Source organism: Lygodium microphyllum, chromosome 24 (assembly GCF_053477565.2).
Source record: "Lygodium microphyllum isolate KBCC chromosome 24, Lygodium_microphyllum_v1.1.10, whole genome shotgun sequence".
In the NCBI taxonomy this organism is placed as follows: domain Eukaryota; kingdom Viridiplantae; phylum Streptophyta; class Polypodiopsida; order Schizaeales; family Lygodiaceae; genus Lygodium; species Lygodium microphyllum.
This window is the reverse complement of record NC_141158.1, coordinates 31,142,929-31,164,541: the sequence shown is the minus strand read 5'-3', so window position 1 is coordinate 31,164,541 and position 21,613 is coordinate 31,142,929. Positions and strand designations below refer to the sequence as shown.

Here is a 21,613-nt window from a genome sequence, read left to right as displayed (position 1 = left end):
GAATCAAATTGGCTCTAACCACAGCATACAATCCAGAGGGAAATGGGAAGAGTGAAAGAGGGCATCCGCCGATAGTGAAAGCATTAGCCAAAGCATGCAGAGGACGGATTGGAGAATGGCCGAGACTTCTACCATTTGCTTTATGGGCTGATCGTACGACTCATAGTGTTACTACAGGATATATGCCTACAGAGTTGATGTATGGTCAGAAACCTGTTATGCCGATTGAGACTTGTGCTTTGACTTGGTCAGTTTTACCATGGCAGGAGGATTTGACGAGAGAGGAGCTCTTAGCTCTTCGGATTCGACAGTTGGAGAGGAGACCTGAGGATATTCAGCTAGCTATTGACAGGTTGAAAGTTGCTAGACTAAGGAACAAGGACAGGTTTGATAGCCGGCATCGCTTGCGGCCTAGAGCAATAGAAGAGGGAGATTGGGTTTTGGTCTTTGATAGCAGCCTTGAAAATCAGCATACTGCACTTCGGAAGATGGTGAAAAGATGGTTTGGGCCATACATAGTCAGACATGTCTTTGATAATGCAACATATGAGCTGACAGAATTGGATGGGACAGTGCTTAAAGTGCCTATTGCTGGAAAAAGAATCAAAATTTTCAAGAAAAGAGATGATGAAGATTATGCATTGGAAGAATTTGCAAGAGAACAACGAGAAGAAACTCCAATGGAAGAGACAGATGATATGACAGATAATCTTGTTGATCTACCGGAAATGCATAACGAAGAGATTGATTTGTTTGTGGATCTTGATGATAATGATCATGGGTAGTTGGCCCATCCGGAGGATGCGCAGGATTAGAGGGGGTGGATGTCGTATTGCTGCGCATTCGAGGTGTGCAAACCACCCAAAAGTCATGTGTGTGATTTAATACTTTGTACATACTTAGTTGTTATGTTTGATCTTTCATTCTATGCCGAAGACGGAGAAGAATAAGTAATTTTGGTAGACTGGTAACCCGAGATGCAACTGCCCAAAAGGAAGAAGAAACATGCAAATAAAGGTGTGGAAAGCTTACCTGCAGATCTTAGCCCAAAGGAAGGGGAAATTCAGATTTTTTCTGGTCAATCAGGAACCAAAGTAACTGATGCTGAACCTAGTGTTATTTGAGGTTTACCTCAGGAGAATTAGTGGCAAATACTGAAGGCAAGCAAGCTGATGCACGTGCGAGTTATCCTGCTTTAGGTAATGGTCTAGCTAAAAAGAAAGAAAAGAAGAATGCGTGTGGAAAGAATCAAAAGGTTGCAGAGGATGGTAAACATATACTTGGTAACACTGTCTCTACTAGTTGTAACGGAACTGCAAAAGAATTGCCAAGGATAGATTCTTTAGAACAAGGGGATAAAGAAGATGTGGATCAGGCTGGAAAGGAAAAGATTTTGAGCTATTTTTAAAAGGAGGCATTTTGGGCGGGACGAACAGGCAGAAACAGGGGAGGAGAGTGCGGGACGAATTGGAGAGAGAGAGAAAATAGATGAAGGAGGAAAGAAAATAGAGGAAGGAGGAACGCCTTGGACGGAGCTATCGGATTGTGAGCACTGTAGCAGAAGGAGATGCAGAGGACAAAGAGGCCATGGTGCAGCTAAAGACTAAGACGAAGATGAGGAGGCTGCAGTGAGGGGGACGACGACTATCAAAAGGCGAGACGATGAAGAAGAAGCAACAGATGAGGACGAAGACGAGGACACTACTGCGACAAAGGTGAGGGAGGGACTTCGACGGACAAGGAGAAGAAACGAAGATGATGCAGCAAAAGTTGAGGTCGGAGCTCTGAAGCCGAAGACAGTAAAAAAAGACGAAGTTGATGAAGGAGCTAGTTGCTAACAAAGCTCCACAAAGGCTTCTTAGGGTGTCGAGTCGAAAGCAAGAGAAGACGATAGCATGAGGATGGAAGCAAAAGACCAAAAAGCCTATTGTCATGTAGACAAAGAATGGACAAAGCATACGATGTGCTGAGAAAAAGCATCAAACACTATAGTCAATCGCGGACGAAGGTGGATCTAAGTTGACGCGGCTGAACAGGAGAAGACTCGTTTTTCTCTGCGACTGCGACAAGGAGTATGCTTCGACTTGAAGGAATGAGAGGGTTTCGCCATGCCGATGCTGAAGATAAGCACCAACGTTCCGCTAGACGGAGTCTCCACCTCTGACATCCACAAGGATTGCAGCAAAACCGTGGCCAAAACCATTGGCAAGCCAGAGCAGTATGTGATGATGCTACTCAGAGGGGGCATTCCCATGTCTTTTGGAGGCAGTGAAGAGCGGCAACATATGCAGAGCTAATATCCATAGGTGGAATTGGTGGGGCAGTTAACAAGACTATCAGTGCTGCCATTGCAGAGATACTCGAAACAAAGCTTTCAGTGCCTAAGTCACGGTTCTATTTGAAATTCTCTGATGTTCAGAGATCAGACTTTGGTTGCAATGGAAAAGGCTTCATCTCTTGTTGAAGAGTTTTACTCTACTTGCAAGGGTTTGAGCTTCTTGAAAGATGTTATCCTGGATAGACTCAAAATGGAATCTTTTGCTGACTGAAAATATGTCTCTCATGGATGGGCAGTGATTCCACCTCAGCCTCATGTATCTTCCCTTGCTATACTCATGACAGAAGACTAAATTTGCACAGGTCCTGGACCATTCAGTTTACTTGTTGCTGGACAGTTACATTACCTCAGAAATCAGGTTGCAACTGCTGGTGATATGTTTGTGAAGGTGATGCAATAGTTCTTGCACATGATTACGACTATTGTTTATATGTAGATATTACTAACATGGAAGAGAAAGATGTACCAAACATTTCCACAAGTTAGTTTGTCAACTTATAAAGAATGAAAATGAATACATGGTTCTAAATCATTCCGTGACCAACCCTCTTGTTCTTGGAAGAGAGCCACCTCTGAAAGACATGCCTGCAACATTGACTATTGCTTGAGATAGTGTTCACCTCATCCCTCATCATTTGGAATCAAATTTCCTATAGATTTATGGTTAAGTCTGGAGATCCATAGATTCATCCTTTGGCTGAAGCTGCTGAAAGTACAATGCTGAAATTTCTGTCTGTAGTTGAAAACCAGATTTGTATAAAGGTTCCTATGTTGAAGGATGAATTCTATGTTCACTTGAAACCTTGCTTTTGGTCATATCATTACTGCATAGATGAGGTCTTGTTGGGAACTTGGCGGATCTATTACTACACACAAATCCTCACATCTTGCTTATTCGTTTGATTGAACTTCTATCCTGAAATTTATCAAGGACTCCTGCAATTGCGACATTGCTTTCGAAACCCTTCGACAACGACGTTTTTTAGTGAAGCACATTGAGGAATTATGTTCTGCAATAAACTGTGGTGTCATAGGTGACGTTTCAGTAAGAGAGTCGATGATGATGGGCCACAGATTCGAACATTATATTGGATGAGATGGAGTTCATTGGCAATCTGCAAACTGTTATTTCAATAGAAATTTATCCTAGCTTCTCCATGATCATATTCGATTCACATTAATTTAAAGTGGTATTGAAAGGAGCAAGGGAAACCATTTGGTGCAGTTCATCCAAATTCTTGGAGGTACGTTCTGAGAACAGATAGAATTACCTGTATGAGATATTTGTCTTACCACATCATTGTGAGAAAGTGCATGGTCTTTTTTTAAAAAATTACTACAAAGTGAAAAAGTCACAAATTACTTTTTTTTCTTTGTAGTACGCTCTTAATTAATTTCAAATAAGCAATCTTCTATTAACAATGGATGAAATGCATTGAGATTTGAATGCCATTGTAATCTTGAGTGCAATGTACATTGGAAAATAAAAAATGTCCACCCAAACCCTTATACAACTCATTAAATCAGAAGACTAAAACATACATTTTCTCTATAGATTAACATGAAAAATCGATGCACATCAAGATGAATGGTAAAAAACTAAAAATTTTCATGTAAAACCTTTGAGACTTGATGGACCATACCAAAACCAAGAAACAAGTATATATTTTAGATTGTTTTAGAAAGCTAAAAGCAAAGTTCCCATTAGTTGTCATATTTTTTGCTCAACTTGATATTGTGCATCAAAACATTTGAAAAAAAGACAAGTTTTTTAAATGAAAAGATAACAAATCCTTTTAGAGATGTGATGCATTGCACAAGATTTAAAGGCATATAGTACATATATGACATATATACCTCTACTTACAAGTGTCATAATGGTAGATAAAAGTGGCATTTGCCACAACGATTTTCTGATTGACTACACATGATAGTAGAAAATTCACTACAAGTAGGTAGACGAATATAGAAGGCTCATCACAAGCGTGGCTATTGTGTGCTTTTCTCTAACAACCAATATAGCCACTACTTTGGATTCAAATGCTGTAGGACAAAAAGCTATATCCAAGGGTAGGTCTTAAAGGTGGAAGCTATTGATGAGATTACTATTGGTGCCATTGCTGATAGGGTTGGTCACGCTAAACTAGTCATTTGATTTGCTAATGATCAATGTAGCAACTAGTTGTTTGATAAGATCATCTACATGGTTATCATTCTCATGATTGCTAATTATGTTTATCCGTTGTTTGAGTGATGGCAAGTATGCTATCATGGTCATAGTCTATATCTTGATTTGCTAGCTATATCTAGTGATGCAATAACTAGCTTTGATCACTAACTTTTATCTTATCCATCTTGGCATCTATCATGTAGAGGTGGAATTTTTAGTAAGTAGGCCCCAAGAAGAAAAAGAATTGCTAAGGATCTTGATTCTCAATGATGGTTAGGCCATTAAGAGCTTGCTCACTTCAATTGAGCCTCATGGCCTACAACCCCAACCCATGAATGAAACCATCTCGAATAACTCTACTATCTTAGACTTCTAACCATTTCAATTCAATTTTCTCATGTCTCTTAACATACCTTCTTAACTAAAACTCTTTGACTTCTCTTCCCCACACGACAAGACTAATACAATACTATCAATAGGATACAAACTACTTCATTTTAACTCTTTCTTCTAGGTGAAGTCTTTGAGTAGGTATATATATTAAGTCTCAATTTCTTGGGATGTTAAAATTTGCACTCTTATTAAATAACTTGTTCTGCCTAGATATTTGTGTAAATATGGGTCTTCTATTTTAGTTTCTTTGGTACCTATTTTAGGTGAAAATGTGGATTAATCTTCATCTTTCTTGTTTGTTCTCATGAATCTTTAATGACAGTTTAGGACCCAGGATTTTAAGACTTCACACATATAGACTTGGCTTTTTCCATTTAACTTCATAGTCTTAACTTAATCTTAAGTGCATTGTCTAGATATAAAAACGTACATATTTGCATCCTACATGTTTTCTAATATGGCCATAAAGAAATCAAAAGTAGAAAGTTAATTTTTTATTCTACACTCTAGCTAGATAGATTCAAGGAAAGCAATGGAGAAATACTGACGCCTTCTCAAGATGATTTGACATATCACTCAAGTAAATACATGCCATTGTTCTCTTCTGAGATGGCGTTGCAAAGATGTTTTTTTGATATCTCGAGACACTGCGATCTCCTTCTAAGGACGTTTACTTGACAAAGGACTTTAGGGATCGACGATTGAACCTCGGATCCTGATAAGCAAGAAGACCGCCTCCCCTCCGAAGGAGGTAAGGATATCTCAAGAGCAGCGTCTTGTAGTGTGCTCAATGGCTTCCCATGCGCTTTACGTGTATAATTATGCCAGTTCTGGTCTTCTTGCACGCGCCTTGGATTCCACCTAGCTTTCTAGCCGGTTGTGTCAGCTGCCCTCCAATCACTATTATCCTGCTCGGTTCGGCGACTATTCCAGAATGGGTAACCCAGGGAGTCATCGCTCAGGTAGGCTTCAAGAAACAAAGTGCATAGGCTAGTGCCAAGAAGCGTAGAGAATATAGTTGCAGATTGGAGCTCCCTATATGCCCCTTCTGGGCTTCATCTTAACCTGAGAAATCAGATGCAGCCTCCTCTGCTCGAGTATGGGGCCTCGCAATCTTCCTGTCTTCCCTACACTAATAACCAGAAATAGCTCAACTCTTTGCACTCTTGTGTGCCTTCGCAACATATTCAGGAGCCTAGCTTTCTGCTCAAGCACTCCTCCTTCAGCAGAACGTCATATTAGTTACTTAAGTTTCCAGCAACTCCCCATGAAATTCTCGATCATGCCTCTTTTTTACAAGAGTTTAGCCTGGGGTAAATTACTTATGAATATATGTGTGTATCATGTGGTTTTAAAATAAGGTATTTTTAAAATAATATATATATGTATATTTATTTATTTATATAAAAGGATATAATATAAATGGATTATTTACAAATTGAATAGAAAAGGGTTTCTTTTAATTCAAGAAAAATTCATAGATAATGATATTTATAAATAGGCCTTGAACGCACATGATGTAGAGGATATACATATAATAACTTCTCCGAAAGTTTAGCTAAGTGAATTGTGCCCATTAGATCCCTCGGCCGCTTACCGCCTTCTAGTTCCCTCTGCTTCCTCTTGTTCGAATCCCCCTTCTTGAAGTTGTACGCCTATTTTTTGTATGGATTAGCATGCCACCTCTCAAGAACTCTCTATTGACCCTTATCCCTTTGAGTTCCCTTTTCCTAATCTGCCACCGTCCTTCATCATGCAACATGATTGTAGCCTCTTTCTTTTCCATTTTTCCAAAGGGTCTTCTTAGGCCATATTCACACACATACATAAATAATCACACCACATATATTCTTGCACAATGAGTCACACAGACATGCCAATAGCACATTTATATAGATATATAAACCAAAACAACCAAAGATCTTTATCTTGCACTCAAACTATACTAACTTGCCCACTCACACGAAAATTCCATCCTCTAGCCTATTCACATATTAACACATCAAACTACTATACTCCAAATATACTCGTAATACCACATATTTCATGCTCAATGAAAGGTGTTGACTCTAGTGCATGCACATCTAAACTTATTGGATATAGCTCTAGTGGACCTCATGGCATGCAATGCTTTATGATAATGCTATTAAGTGTATCTTCCCACATGGCATGGTAATAGTTTGAAAAGAAGGAGTATTAGAAGCCCAATGCAATGCATATAAACATGCATAATGATGTACGTAGTGACCAACCCCCGTAGGTGTAAAGTTCAATGCTAAAAACAAACCTCCACTTATACCTATTACTCAGCTTTGATCGATCTTCTCGATCCTGCACATTATCAGGTAAAAAAGCCTTTGGATGATAATGTCTCCTATCTCTTAAAAAATAGAAAAGCCAATGTATATGCGTAGATTCTAACTTCTATACAATAGCCCAAAATAAACAAAACAACCATCTTATGGTCTAATTCTATGCTAGCAAAAAATGCCCTCATCTTTTTCCCCCCCACAATTGTTTCAAAGATGTGTATATACAAAAACTCATGTCTATTAGCCTTTCTTTGGTTCTATAATTTCTTCCACTTCAAATTATTTATATAAATTAGTCCAAATTGTATCCAGCTATAAATGAAATAAAATTAACATCTCCATGCTCTTTTTATTTTCTTTCATTATTAAGAGATTTCTCTACAATCCACCCTAGGTCAAATGGAAAATGACATTCCACGAAAGCTATAAAGAATCCTCAGGTAACTTACTCATCATGAATATATGTGTGCATCACATGGGCTCACGATAATGTATTTTTAAAATACTATTTTTTACATATAGAACGGTGCAATATTATGGGTTTATTAACAAATTGAGTAGAAAAGGATTATGTTTTATTTAAGAAAAATTCACAGATAAAGATATTTATACATAAACACAATATTATTGAGTTTGGGAATCTCTCAATTCCCTTTTTTTGAATACTAAAAAGGTGGCACTCGGATAACATGCCCATAAGTTTCTCAAAACCATATGGCGTGACCTATCATTGGAAAGCGCTTGAAAAATGGAATCTATTAAGCTATAGAGCACTCGATTTGGAGTTATAATGTTCAAGTTATGACAAATCCAAAGATTTCACCACGTGTCAAAACTTATGGTAAATTCTCATTTTCCCCAATATGGTGTTCATAGGCCTTGAACACACATGATGTAGAGGATGTACATATGGTAACTTCCCTAAGAAAGAACCTAACCCAACCTCACATACATATACATAGATCTAATCTCCCTCTTGGATGATCAAACACAAATCTAAGTAATAAGCTATACTTCTCACTGAGATACAATATATTTTAGATATCACCTCCATCATGAATAAGTTCTTGGATTATATATATTTTTGATCTTAAATACATCATTACTTTACGGCCATTAAATTCTTCAACTTGTAAACACTTAATTTTGGTACCCAACTCCACTAAGATACGCGGCTTACCTATGCTCAAAATCTCTTGTTCTTATCCTCCTAAAGGAATATTTAGATAGATTCATTGAATATTTTAACAATGGAATTTCCTAGCTTCCTTGTATGCTCTACTCTATGTCCCGCTAGCCTAGTAACTCCCAAGGGATCCTTAGAGCCATAATATTGAGGATATATATCACAACCATTGTTTTTTTTCTAAACCTAATCTTCACAAACCATTTGCGGCTCAAGGTAGGATTTACTCTCATCAGTATTGGATCGATCTAAGACCCCATCCATAACATAATCTTGATGCTCTCCATGAAGCATAACCTCCTATAAAGAAGACTCAGTGCTAAGGGCATCTATATGATCAAAGTCCCAAGGTCTATGACTTCCCACTCTTGTGACCCCACTACATGTCTCAACACTAGACATCTCTAATGTATTCCCTTGTTGGTTGAAGAAAAGGATAATGTTAGAGCCCTTAGTCTATGTAGAGTGCATAATGGGAGTGCATTGTTATATGAGAAAATACAACATGTTGTTGCATGTATTGCAGAATATGACCCTACTGCTTCAGGAAAAAAAGACAAAGCTTAGAGATAACATCATAGAACCATGAGAAAATACCACAAAATATTTAAGACAATGTTATGAAGACAAAGGATAGAGAATACTGATGTAATGAATATAGAAATGAAGCAAAAATATGTGGCAAACTATCTGGAAAAATTTGTATTATCAAAATCCCAAATAACAATAGGGCCTGATCAACAATTGAGATAAACAAAAAGCCTCTTTAGTCCATGCCCTATAATAGCCTCCAATAACTACATGCCATATGATCTTGAAAGTCTATTCTCATAAAGACAAGCATAGACTAATGTGTAAACCATAGATAAAGGTAAATATGATGTATCAAGCCATGAATAACACCTGGGCCTGGGCAAAGGTATAAACCGTAGAAAAATGTAAAAATGATGTATCAAGCCATGGATAATACATGGGCCTAGGCATATGTATCAACCATAAACAAACATAGAGTAAGCTATAAACCATAGAAAAAGGTAAATATGATGTATTAAGCCATGGATAACACTTGGGCCTAGGCACAAGCATGTCGCAAACCCTTCTAATGTCAAGTGCCTTATTAAAACATAGATAAATATAATGATACATATTCATGCGTTACCCAAAGCCTTACGCTTTTGAAATAAGCCACATAGAGAAATGATTATGTGAATCTTTCTAGTAGGATGCTTACAACACTATAAATGTAGTTGCATAACTCACTCAAGAGATTGCTAACAAAAATAAAGGCATACACATATAGTGATGGGATAAGGAAAAGACAATTGATAGCTATCCAAACCAATAATGAGCTATGATGCTCATATATTCCATGCGAGTTAAAAAGTAAACCCTCATGAATCATAACATTTCCATCTGCGGCTCATGAATAAACAAAGGTATAATAGCCCGATTGTGGATCTTTTCATGAGTTAAATATCTTACTTTCACCTACTAGTTAATGTATAAGAATCAAGGTCTAAGGATGTACTGACTCTCTCTAGTGGTAGGTTAGTTGGATGACAGGTGTTCCATAATAACATTAGTTAGAACTAGTCATACTAGTCAGTAAATAGTGCCTAAGTCCCTTTACATTGTTATGTAGACTTAGGTCTTACTTGATATTTGGTGTGTAAGTTAGTAGAAAAATGAATAATGAAAGTGAAGAAGATTGAAGAGAGTGCTATGCTATCTATGCTCCTCATATGTTTGTTTGTCTCTCTCACTTTCTTTGCATATTGAACATGGTCTCAAAGCCATGCAACCCTAAGAACCTATGAGCTTAGATTGTAAGAGCTAGAGTGTGAATCTCTACAAGAAGACATTGGCAGCCATAACTAACATTTGAAGGGTATGTATCAACCTTTGCGAAATCCATACTTTCTTTAACCTATTGAGGCATGATAGGAAGGACTAGTGACATGTACTAGAGCTTGGGATCATGCCTTAATGGCGAGCATGATGAGCATGTATTCAATGTGGCTGCTACAAAATTGTGCCTACTACTGACTATGTGGACATCACAAGATTTTCCATGTTGATGGAGTTGGTAATGCTAGCTGTTGAGTGTTGAAATGACTTGTTTTTTGGCTGATTTTTGTTGTTTTGGAGAGCTGAATGGTTGATTTTATGGGATGATTGGTTGATTTGGAAGTGGTTTGAGAGTGTTTTAGATGATATTGATTGTGTTTTGGAAGTTCATGATGTTTGTTGGTGGTTCTGTGATGTTCTGATAGGTTCTGAATGGTTCTGTATACCTTCTGTTTTGTTCTGTTTTGGTCTGTTTTGTTCTGATTGTCTTCTGTGAAGAGGGATAGAGTATTGATTGATGAAGAATGAGATATTGTGAAAGTTTATTGAATGGTTTGTGAGAGTTTGAAATGGTTTGAGAGTGAGTTATGAGGTTTTGATAACCTTCTGTAACCTTCTGTAGGTCTTCTGTAGAGCTTCTGCTTCTGTTCTGTTTCTGTTCTGTTCTGTACTGTAGCTGTTCTGGTACTGTTCTGTAGACTGTTCTGTATGCTTCTGTAAGTGTTCTGTGGAATGTATGTGTGACTTTGGGAAAGTTTTCTAGCCTTGGAAAGAGGTGAATACAAGTGCAAAAGAGCTGAAAGAAGTGGAAGAAGTAGCTGCTGAAGACTCAAGTGAAGACTAGAGTGAAGTGACAGTAGTGAGCTGTGAAGAGACACTGTAGTGGCTCTGGTGACCCTTCATATTAGACATACCTCTTGGGAGGGGTATCCACGACCTAAGACTGATTATTGAGAGTGATTTTGAGAGATTGTAGTAAGGATATGATGTATTATTGATAGAGAGAGAGAGAAAGAGTCAGAGATAGCCAATTCTACTGAAACAGAGTGATTGTATATGAGAGATTGAGAGAAAAGATAATGAAGATATTGAAGATGAATAATATGTGATGTATTTCCATTCCAAGATGGTGTACTTCTTTGCTTTCTTTGTTCTATTGATGGATTTTGTGAAGATGTGGAAGAATATGGTTGATTCTATTCAAAACCGTGGGAGATCTACATGATGCTGTATGAAGATTTGTTGTGCCTGGTGTTCTTTTCTTCATTGTGATCATATGAAACATGATAAACAAGCTTGTTGATGTTACAAGATAGATTTTCTTGCAAGAGAATTCCCTTTTCCTTGGTGTTCCTCTCGGGGCTCCATGTTTTTTGTGCGCAGCCGGGGAATCTTGCCATCAACAAGCACCAAAAGAGGCTGAAAATGAAGGAATTGGCATTGCCAAGAAGAGAAGAATTCAATGGATGTTTGTAAAGTTCCTTCTTCCACTGAAGAGTTGGAATTTCTCATAATCAAAGCCACTTTTCACAAGAAGTTCATCCCACAATGGCGGAAACACATCACCATCATGATGCATGCTCTAGGTGGTGGACAGTTTCCTCTCCTTGTTGAAGCAGCAGAAACTTGCATCTTGGTGGCAAACTGTTTGGGAACAAACTGAAGAGCAGAAACAGAGAGAATGACCATCCATGGAAGATTTGGCATTCATTGAGAAGTTTCCAGACAACATCAAGTGGGAGATTGTGAAGAAGCTTCAGGAGTCTTGGTCTGTAGAGGTTCACAAAGACAAGAAGGAAAAGAGTTGGAATTTGTTCGTGGACGCTCAACAGCAAGATACATGGGATGCTTGGTGTACTGATAATCTTCTGTTTGTTCAATTAGCAACCCACTAGAAGTTGGTAGACAGAGTGTTTTTCACAACATACACTGTTGAAACCATCAGAAGCTGGCATTACTATGATGATGGCACCACCAAAATGCTCAGACGTATGCATTTTGACACCTTCAGAACCGAATACCTTCCTCTGTGCAGTGGCATGAAAGCCGAATTCAGGGACGTTGAAAAGAAAGAAGTAGAAGAAATGTTGGCAAGAGAGTCCTCCAGAGACTGAAGTCTTCTGTTAACCCTCTGTGGAGCACTAACAACATAGTGGAGCCAACCCCCTGATGAATGACGCAATAAAGAGGCAAGCGTTAGAACGAGTCCAGAGGTACGTGAGAAGAGAGAAAGCAAGAATCAGAGCCGAGAGCGAGCTCGCAGTAGAAGCCGCCTTTGACGCCCTTGCAGAACTCCTTACAGAAGTCCCAATGGCACATCAAGCCCTTCCTCCTGCTGGAGGTCCACTTCCAAGCCAGATCCGTCCTGGAAATATTGATGACAGGCCAGCGAATGTAGTCCCATTGCCAGTTTTTAAGGGAGAGTACAATGAAGACCCCGATCTTCATGTAGCAGAGTTTATGGTAGCATGTGTGGCTAACAATGCCAGAACCCCTGAGCATTGGTTAGCAATATTCCCCGCCACTTTCAAGGGCGCGGCGTTTCAGTGGTATGAGAGACAAGCAACAGGAACTTTTGGCACATGGGACGACCTGAAGTTGGCTTTCCTCACTAAATTCAGGCGTGAAGGTTTTGAAGAGAGGATGTGAGAGGAATTCATGAACCTAGTCAGTCCTCTGGAGAAAGAGTATGTCTCACGAATGGAATCCATCTTGAAGAGATGGACTAACCATAATCTAGATGATGGCATTCAGAAGGGGGTGTTTCTCAGAGGATTACAACCAGAAGTCCGTAGGTTTGTGGAGCTACAAAGACCAGCTACCCTGCAAGCTGCAACAGAAGGTGCAAGACTGTACGATGAAGTGGAAGCTCGATTAGCAATGAATACAGGAAGAGGAGTCCTACCCCCTCTGATGCCAGGAATGATGTACCCACAAAATGCAGTTCCAGGGACTGTTTCCTATCCCTACCAACAGATGCCCCCAGTATCACAGTACAGTGCACCAAATCCACAGTGGCCACAATCCCTGCCTCAAATGATGGTTCAACCTCAACAACAATGGTCCCAACCAATTTCCTCCATGCCAAATCAAGTGCAACAGTGGAATCCTACCAACTGGAGTCAACAGCCAACAGTTCAAACAGGAGCATTGAATCAGAACCAGAACAGAGACCCCTCTGTACCAGCCCAACCCGTTTATGCAGTGATTGCCGAGACTCCTCAAAATCCTCCTGCCAGTGCCTCAGGAGGTGAAAGCTTGAAGGACTACTTATCCAACTCAGTTGCAAACATCAAAAAGGAGTTGATGGATGTGATTACAGAGCAACTACAGACGTTGAAAGTGAACACAGCGAGCATATCCAACGTTGCAGGAGCAGGAAGAGATGTGATGCGGTCAAATACTTGGTGTGGTAAGTGTCATCAAGCAGGCCATTTAGCCACTGAATGTACATGAAAACCAACCATTCCTGGGGCCTTCTGTTCCTACTGTTTGCGGAAGAACCATACAGAGGACATTTGCTCTCTGAAGGAGATGCATGATAGGAGAAGGAAGGAAGAAGACGCAAGATTCAACCTGCTGGAATCCAAAATGACAACACAGGATATTGGACCCAAGCCTAGAGAGTTTGGTCCTAATTTCGGACCCAGAAGATTTTCCTCTCAAAGTTACAGAGGAAGACAGTCTGGCGGTGGTCAGAGATCAGAAGTGGAATGTTACAGATGCGGAGAAAAGGGACACATTTCACCAAATTGTCCAAATCCCAGAAGGTCAGTGGATTACAAGCCCTTATGCAGTCGATGCAAAGGAGAAGGCCACACTGCAAAAGACTGTCCAAGCCCAGCCCCAGTGAAAAATAGTGCTACTGATAGTCCGGCCAAGGCCCAAGAGCCTACCTCCAATTTAGTGGAATTGGAAGTTGCTGCCATCATGCGTGCAAAGCAGAAGGAACCACCTATCCAGAAAGAAAATAACCCTCCTGCCAGAACAGTGAAGTTCAGTCTTCCACCAGAAGAACAGAACAAAACAGAGCCTAACAGTGCCGTACAGAGCACTACAGCGCCACAGAGAGTTACAGAGACAATTACAGAGGCAGGACCAGAGGTCCAGGAGACAGAAGAGGAGGAAGTGCCACAATTGGCAGAAGAAGCTCCTGTAATTCCTCTGTTGGAAGAAAGAGGAAAAATGAAAATGAGTGTTGCCCCATTCCCTAATCGGTTAGAGAAGCCAGTGGATCCTACTAAGGAATACGATCTGGTCAGAGATCTAGATACCTTTAAACCAAACCTCACATTCCGACAATTATTGATGTTGTCTCCCAGTTGCCGGAAAAGGTTCAAAAGTATACTGACAAGAAGGCGTGGCTTAAGGATTGCTCCCTCAACAGCAACAAAGCCCAACAAGGCTCCAGAGCCTGTAAAAGAAGTGGATGTAGCTAATGCTTTTCTAGATCCAGGTACTCCAGAGACTGGTGTGTGGATAGAAGGCTCCTTCATTGCAAACGCACTGATTGATGGTGGTTCATTAGTAAACATTATGACGGATGTGACAATGAAGGATCTAGGCCTACAAGGTGTGCAACCCACCCAATGGCTCATCAAACTGGCGGATCAGAGTAGAATTAAGCCTTTGGGCATTCTTCCATATGTGAAGACTACAGTGGCTGGAAAAGATTATTGGCTGACCTATTTGGTGGTGAAGCCAAACTCTTATGGTACATCTTATCCTCTGTTACTGGGCAGACCATGGCTTTTAGAAGCCAGAGCAAGGACGGATTGGTTCAAAGGAACCTTGACCTTGGGTAGAGGACCCAACAAAGTGGTGCTGAAACTGTATGGTTCTCAAAAAGGACATGGATCCACCTCCTTGGAATTATCTTCTGACTCCCCTAATGAGGCTACAGATGGAACATCAGCAGACGAAGATGCTGTCAAACAAATCCTTCCCAAGAAAACAGTGGCACATTCCTTAACAGTGGATACTGTAAGCCGACTTCCAAAAGATGCAAAGCCGTTATCAATGGGTGAATACTTCCTGCCTGAACCAGAAATGACTTCTGAAATCACTTCTGACAGTGAGATAGAAGCATGGATGTACTGCTCTCCCTGTTACATGGCCATAGCAGAAGCAGAGACAGAGGCAGAAGAGGAAACAAAGAATCTATTCTTCTGTTACAGAGCTCCTACAGGAACAGAAGCAGAAGCAGGAACAGAAGCAGAAGCAGAGACAGAGACAGAAGAGGTTGAATATGATATGGACGAAGAGAATGATGAAAGTGAGCCAGAAGAATCTATCCCACCTGAAGAGGATACATTTGAGGATGAAGTTCCAGAAGCATCAGAAGCCGATGAGCTCATGCTATGGGACAGAATGGTGATGGTACCATTTGGTCTGGTAAATGGATCTTCTCATATGCAAAACCTTTATAAGGAATGGATTAAGAAGAACAAGCCGTCTTTCAAGGGTGGCTCCTGCCGTCCTAACCCATCCTTGCCAAAGAAAGATGATGATGATGCACCGTGCCAACAAGCACCAATCCCACAAACCCAACAGGCATCAGAGGGTCCCTGTTATGTGACGTTCCTGGAAGTGTCATCATCAGAAGATGAGTCTTCAAGCCAAGAGGTAATTAATTTTGAAACCAAACCCGAAACAGCTCTAATCCCATTCCAACGTCTTAAGGAGCAACCTAGGTCTCCACCAAAAGAAGAAATCGGTTCTAGTGGGACATCAGACGAGGACACCACTCCCTTGAAGGAGTCGGATCTGTATCCAAAAGCAGTCCGTGGGACCTTCATCCGTGAAGTAGAAGGTGAAAGGCAGTTAACCTTTGTGGATTCAGAAGGCACTGAACGCCACTTGAAGGTGGGTAGCAGTCTCCCAGAAGAGGAGTTGTCAACTTTGTCCAACTTGTTGAAAGAAAATTTGGACTTGTTTGCATGGTCCTACAAAGACCTAAAGGGGATTGATCCCACAATATGTCAACATCATATTGACTTGGAACCTGATGCCAAGCCAGTACGACAATGACAGAGGCGAATGAACCCGAATTATTCCACATTGGTGAAAGCGGAGCTGCTGAAGCTTCTAGAAGCCGAGTTCATTTATCCAGTGGCAAATAGTGAATGGGTTTCACCCATCGTGGTTGTACCCAAGAAGAATGGCAAATTGCGAATATGTGTGGATTTTCGAAAGCTTAATTCCAAGACGAAGAAGGATCACTTTCCTATCCCTTTCATAGACCAACTGTTGGACACAGTGGCAGGATATGAGCTTTATTCCCTTCTGGATGGATTCAGTGGATACAACCAAGTGCAGATTGCGGAAGAAGACCAATCCAAAACAACCTTCACCACAGAATGGGGGACCTACGCTTACCGAGTGATGCCGTTTGGGCTTTGCAATGCCCCTGCTACTTTCCAACGAGTCATGATGGCCGCATTTCAAAATCATCTACATGACTTTATTGAAGTATATTTGGATGACTTCTGTGTCTGTAGTTTGATCTGTGAACACTGGGAACACCTGGAACAATGCTTTGACGGATGCCGGGAGTATGGGATTTCCCTCAACCCCGAAAAATGCATCTTTGGGGTCTCTTCTGGAGTTCTGTTGGGCCACATTGTCTCTGCACAAGGGATATCAACAGACCCTGCAAAGATCGAAAAGATTGCAGCTCTGGCAGCACCCACCAACCTCAAACAGTTGAGGGGATTCCTAGGCCATGTGGGTTACTACAGAAGGTTTATAGCCCATTTTGCGACAAAGGCAACTTCCTTGCACAAGCTCCTGAGGAAAGATGCAGAGTTTACTTGGACAGAAGAATGTGACAAAGCCTTCCACACTCTGAAGCAGTGTCTGATAGAGGCACCCATTCTGCAACCTCCTGATTGGACGAAAGAGTTCCATGTACACACTAATGCATCAATTGAAGGCTTAGGTGCTGTCCTCTGCCAAAAGGGCTCCTCGAAGTTGGATCAACCAATCTATTACGCAAGCCGAAAAGTCACTGATAGGGAACGGAACTATACAGTGACAGAGTTGGAGTGCTTGGCAATGGTGTTTGCCCTAGAGAAGTTTCGCCATTACCTCCTATCTACCCACTTTAAATTTTATGTGGATCATGCGGCCCTGTCCTTCTTGATGAACAAACCAGATGTGAAAGGACGAATGATGAGATGGCTCCTTCTATTCCAGGAGTTTGACTTTGAGGTGATTACTAAGCCTGGTCGTTCCCATGTTCTGGCTGATCATCTGTCGCGTATCCCACAAACTGCAGATGAGGAGCAGGATGATCCAGACCTCCCTGATGCTTCCCTATTCTTGGTAGAGACTGTAACTCCCTGGTATGCAGACATTGCCAATATCCTGGCAACCCAATAGTACCCTCCTGGTATTTCTAGTCGGGAAAGGAAGAAGCTCATGCTAGAATCAGCCCCCTACACCCTGCTAGGCGGTGCACTGTACAAGAAAGGCAAAGATGAAGTGCTCAGAAGATGTGTTGCAGGAGATGAGATTGGGATTGTTCTGAAGGCTTGCCATGACGAGCCATGTGGAGGTCACTTTGCAGGAGAAGCTACAGCCAGGAAGGCTCTGCTAGTGGGATATTGGTGGCCTACCATTCACAAAGATTCCTATGATTATTGTAAAAGATGTGATGCTTGTCAAAGAATGGGGAAACCCACGAAGACAAGTGCCATGCCACTGCAACCTATCCTTCCGTTGAAGCCGTTTGAGAAATGGGGCATCGACTTTGTAGGTCCGATTGATCCTCCTACCAGAAGGAAACAGAACCGATACATCCTCGTATGTACAGATTATGTCACAAAGTGGTGTGAAGCTAAAGCCCTAAAGCGGGACGATGGTAACAGCGTAGCCCTGTTCATGTGGCAAGGGTGCGTACCCCCATCCCGCACTCGTGCGCGGGTGTAATATTTCCACACGATCGTATCACTTCTCACACGCCGTGCAAACCCTGTGCAAAGGGTATCTCTTGCATTTGAATTATTAGGCCGCGTAATGTGTGAACCGCACAAGAGAAATAGGGCCTCTGCAAATGGTAAATTGAACCGGGGGATAAAAACCGCTAACTGCACGAAAACACCCTCTTGGGAGGGGCAATTCAATTAAATTGATTGCAAATTTTTTTATGTATTTATCCCTTTCCCCCAGCCGATGCATGGCTGGAGGGAAGGGAGTATATGGGGGGGATGGGAAGGTGGGGGTTGCATGGGCAGTTTCCCCCACGTGGGGGGAGACCCACTCCCCACCCCCACGGCCTATATAAACACCCCCTTGATGGGGGGTGTGCTTAAGGAGAGAGGAGAAGGATTCTGCCCGCGGACAGAGAGAGAGAGGAAGTCGTGTGTGGGACACACACGAGGAGAGAGGAGGGGGTCGGTGTGCTTGGAAGAGAGAGGAGGAGGTCGTCCGTGAGCCGCCAACTGCCACTGGAAACCGCCGCCGTGCTGCTGCCCAGCCCCGCCCGTAGCCATTCTGCCGTCGCCTGGCCGCCGGACTCCGCAGCTCCGCACCCCGTCCGCCGCGCTGACCACCTCTCCAGGCCGCCAGCCATCGACACGCCTCCACGGCCTGCCCCACGTGCCAGAAGCTTTTTTTGGAAGCTTCTATAGAAGCTTCCATAGGGGGCCTCCCTAGACCCCCTTCCCACGGCCCTATTTTCCACTTTTTTTTGACACCCATTTTAAGGGCAAATTCCCACCATTTGGCCAAAAGGCCTTTCCCACCGCATATTCCCCGAAGATCCCTTAAAGATCGGGATTTCCAAGGAAGGAGACGGTGAGGCCACAAAGACCTCGCAAAAGCCTTCGACGAGACTTGGACAAAGACATTGTTCCGCAAGCCGTCCAAATACCGCGCCGAATCGAGCTCGTGGGAATTCCGAAGCTTTGTTGCAAGGTCTATTCCGAAGAGGAAACCATCCGCATACGAACACAAAAGCAACTCGTAAGTCGAATTTATGACTACGATGGCTCCTAAAAGATCCCAGGAGGCAACCGCGGGAGGTTCGACTCCAAACGTGCAAGTGGACATCACCCCGACACCACAAGTCCAGGTTCTTCCGTGTTAAATTCCGCATAAGAAATGATTAGGCGCGCTTAGGAAGGGAAATTCAAGTTACGTTTAAATTAAAAGCATTGAAAGAAATGCATCTTTTTGAGCATTATGAAAGATTGAACGGTTAGGGAATTAGATGCATGTAGATGGTATTTTTAAAGGTAAGAATCTAATCCTAAGCAAGAAGACGAAGTTTATATGTGCATTAGTTGCCATCCTAGATATGATGAATTAAGCGTATATGCACATTATGATTTCATAGGGAAAGTCTAGCACCATAAGATTTCATTCGGAAAGAACTAATAGGGCACTAAAAACGAACGTATGACTTGCAACATAGTTATACGATGGAATAGAGCAACACTAGTTTTCGCTTGAGTATCATCACGACTTAGTGACTAGGAGAATGTTATGAAATTGCGTAGTCTTCATGAGAAAAGGATCAATCATTAAAGAGTTGTAACTAGGTGTAAATGCATGGGATGCCAAAGGATAAACTACAAGGTAGTAGGTACGATTGTTGATGCAAGACCTAGTAGGCCCTAGGGAAAGTTAGTAACCAAATTAGCATGCACCAAGGAAAGATTGTATGACTCGCCAATGCATAAGTTCGAGAGCATAGACTACAAAGTAGTAGGCTGGATTAATTAGGAAAGTTAGCGTACATATTAGTAAGTAATTTACCTCACCAAGAAAACGGCAATCAATCGCTTGTTTACGCGAATTCGATTCCGTAGATTTGGTTTATCACCCTAGAAGGATCATCCTTGTCACAAACAGGCATAAATGAATTGGCTAAGTAATATGAATCACAAGGAATCGTATAACATAGGAATCCTAAGAGATAACTAGGATTTAGTACAAGGATAACTCGATATCGCTTAGGACAAAAACTGTGAACCTAAGGATCATGATGGAACTCCGACGGAGTTGCATATTCTAGTATCATGACCCAAACCTAATTGTAATGACTTGAAGGATACCCCAAAAATCCTGTTACTCGGACAGGGTTAAAAACCTGCAGTCGGAACACTAAGGAAGGAATAGGAGGATTCCATAAAATAGATGCAATACTTGCGCACAAGCCGCAACATTGTATAGTCTTGGAATTTGTCCGCAAAGAGTATTGTCATCTCTCGAAATGAGGTTGACAATTTATTGAAGGGAGTTAAATTATTGAGGATGAGTAATCATCCTGTTATTCACCTTCCCTGGGAAAAGTTGCCAAGGAAAAGGAAAGTTAAGTAAATTGCCTTGAAGCAGTTGTCCGACATTAAACTAAAGCGACATGGTCGCTGGATCCTGCCACAATAAACCTAATGTAATTGGAAGGGTATGACCCTAACCCAAGGATGATGGGAATCTTGCTAAGTTGCAATTGATTCCGGATCGAATGCGGTTTGCATTCAGAGGTAAGGAGTTACTCCTTGACAGTTTGCCAGCCAACCGGCCATTTGAATTTGATTGTGCTTGTAACAGCTAGAAGAGCACTGTTTGCAAGTTGTTTGCTCAATGAACTAAAGGAGGAAAACATATTTAAACGCTTCAGGTGAAAGTCCTGAAGGGAGAGGCAGCTTCAGTTACCCCCGACTGCCTGCCTAACCCTAACCAAGGGGGTTGTGAACCGCGCCGGGAACGTGGACCGAACCCGCCGTGAGAGGTCTCTCCGTTGAGTTCTGCTTGGAGCAGGAGGACGCTTGGGTGCCAGGGGGGGCTCTGGCCGTAAATCCCTCGCCTTCCGGGTCCTGCACAAGAGACTAACGTGACTCGGGATTGGATCTCGAGGCCCGCATACTAGTCTACGGGCGGAAACTTGGATTGGACGTCCCTGGTGGATTCCTGGATAGCCTACGGGCGGATTATGATATGCCTACGGGCAGGAAACTCCTTGTATTGCAAAGATAAAAGGATAAATGATAATAAAGGAGCTGTTTGACATTGTTTTCTTTGTGTCCGTGATAAGATTACGTGAAGGAACCAGTGCCTAACAGGGATAATCAAGGAAGCTGTTTGTATATGTCAAACTAATGTGGTAGGTAATTACATAACTAAAACAAACTGAGGAAAGTGCGGAGGATAGACCATAGGTCTTTCCTACGGATGGGTGGTCCCGGTTAGCCGGGAACTTTTCTCAAGGACTTCAACGGACAGAGGATGATCGTCATCACCAAAGCAAGAAAGGAGAACGATGACTTAGGAATACAAATTACCCGATTCAGGCTGTTTTAGGGGAACGGAATGGGACTATGCCTTTTGGCAGAGAGGTCGAGTTTTGCATCCCTCTCGTT

General features: G+C 41.8%; 1 pseudogene; it reads left to right on the top strand.

The window, feature by feature from the left end:
* The first annotated feature begins 2,108 nt into the window (after positions 1–2,108).
* LOC148014952 (uncharacterized) lies at positions 2,109–2,738 on the top strand (annotated as a pseudogene).
* The last annotated feature ends 18,875 nt before the right edge of the window (positions 2,739–21,613 follow it).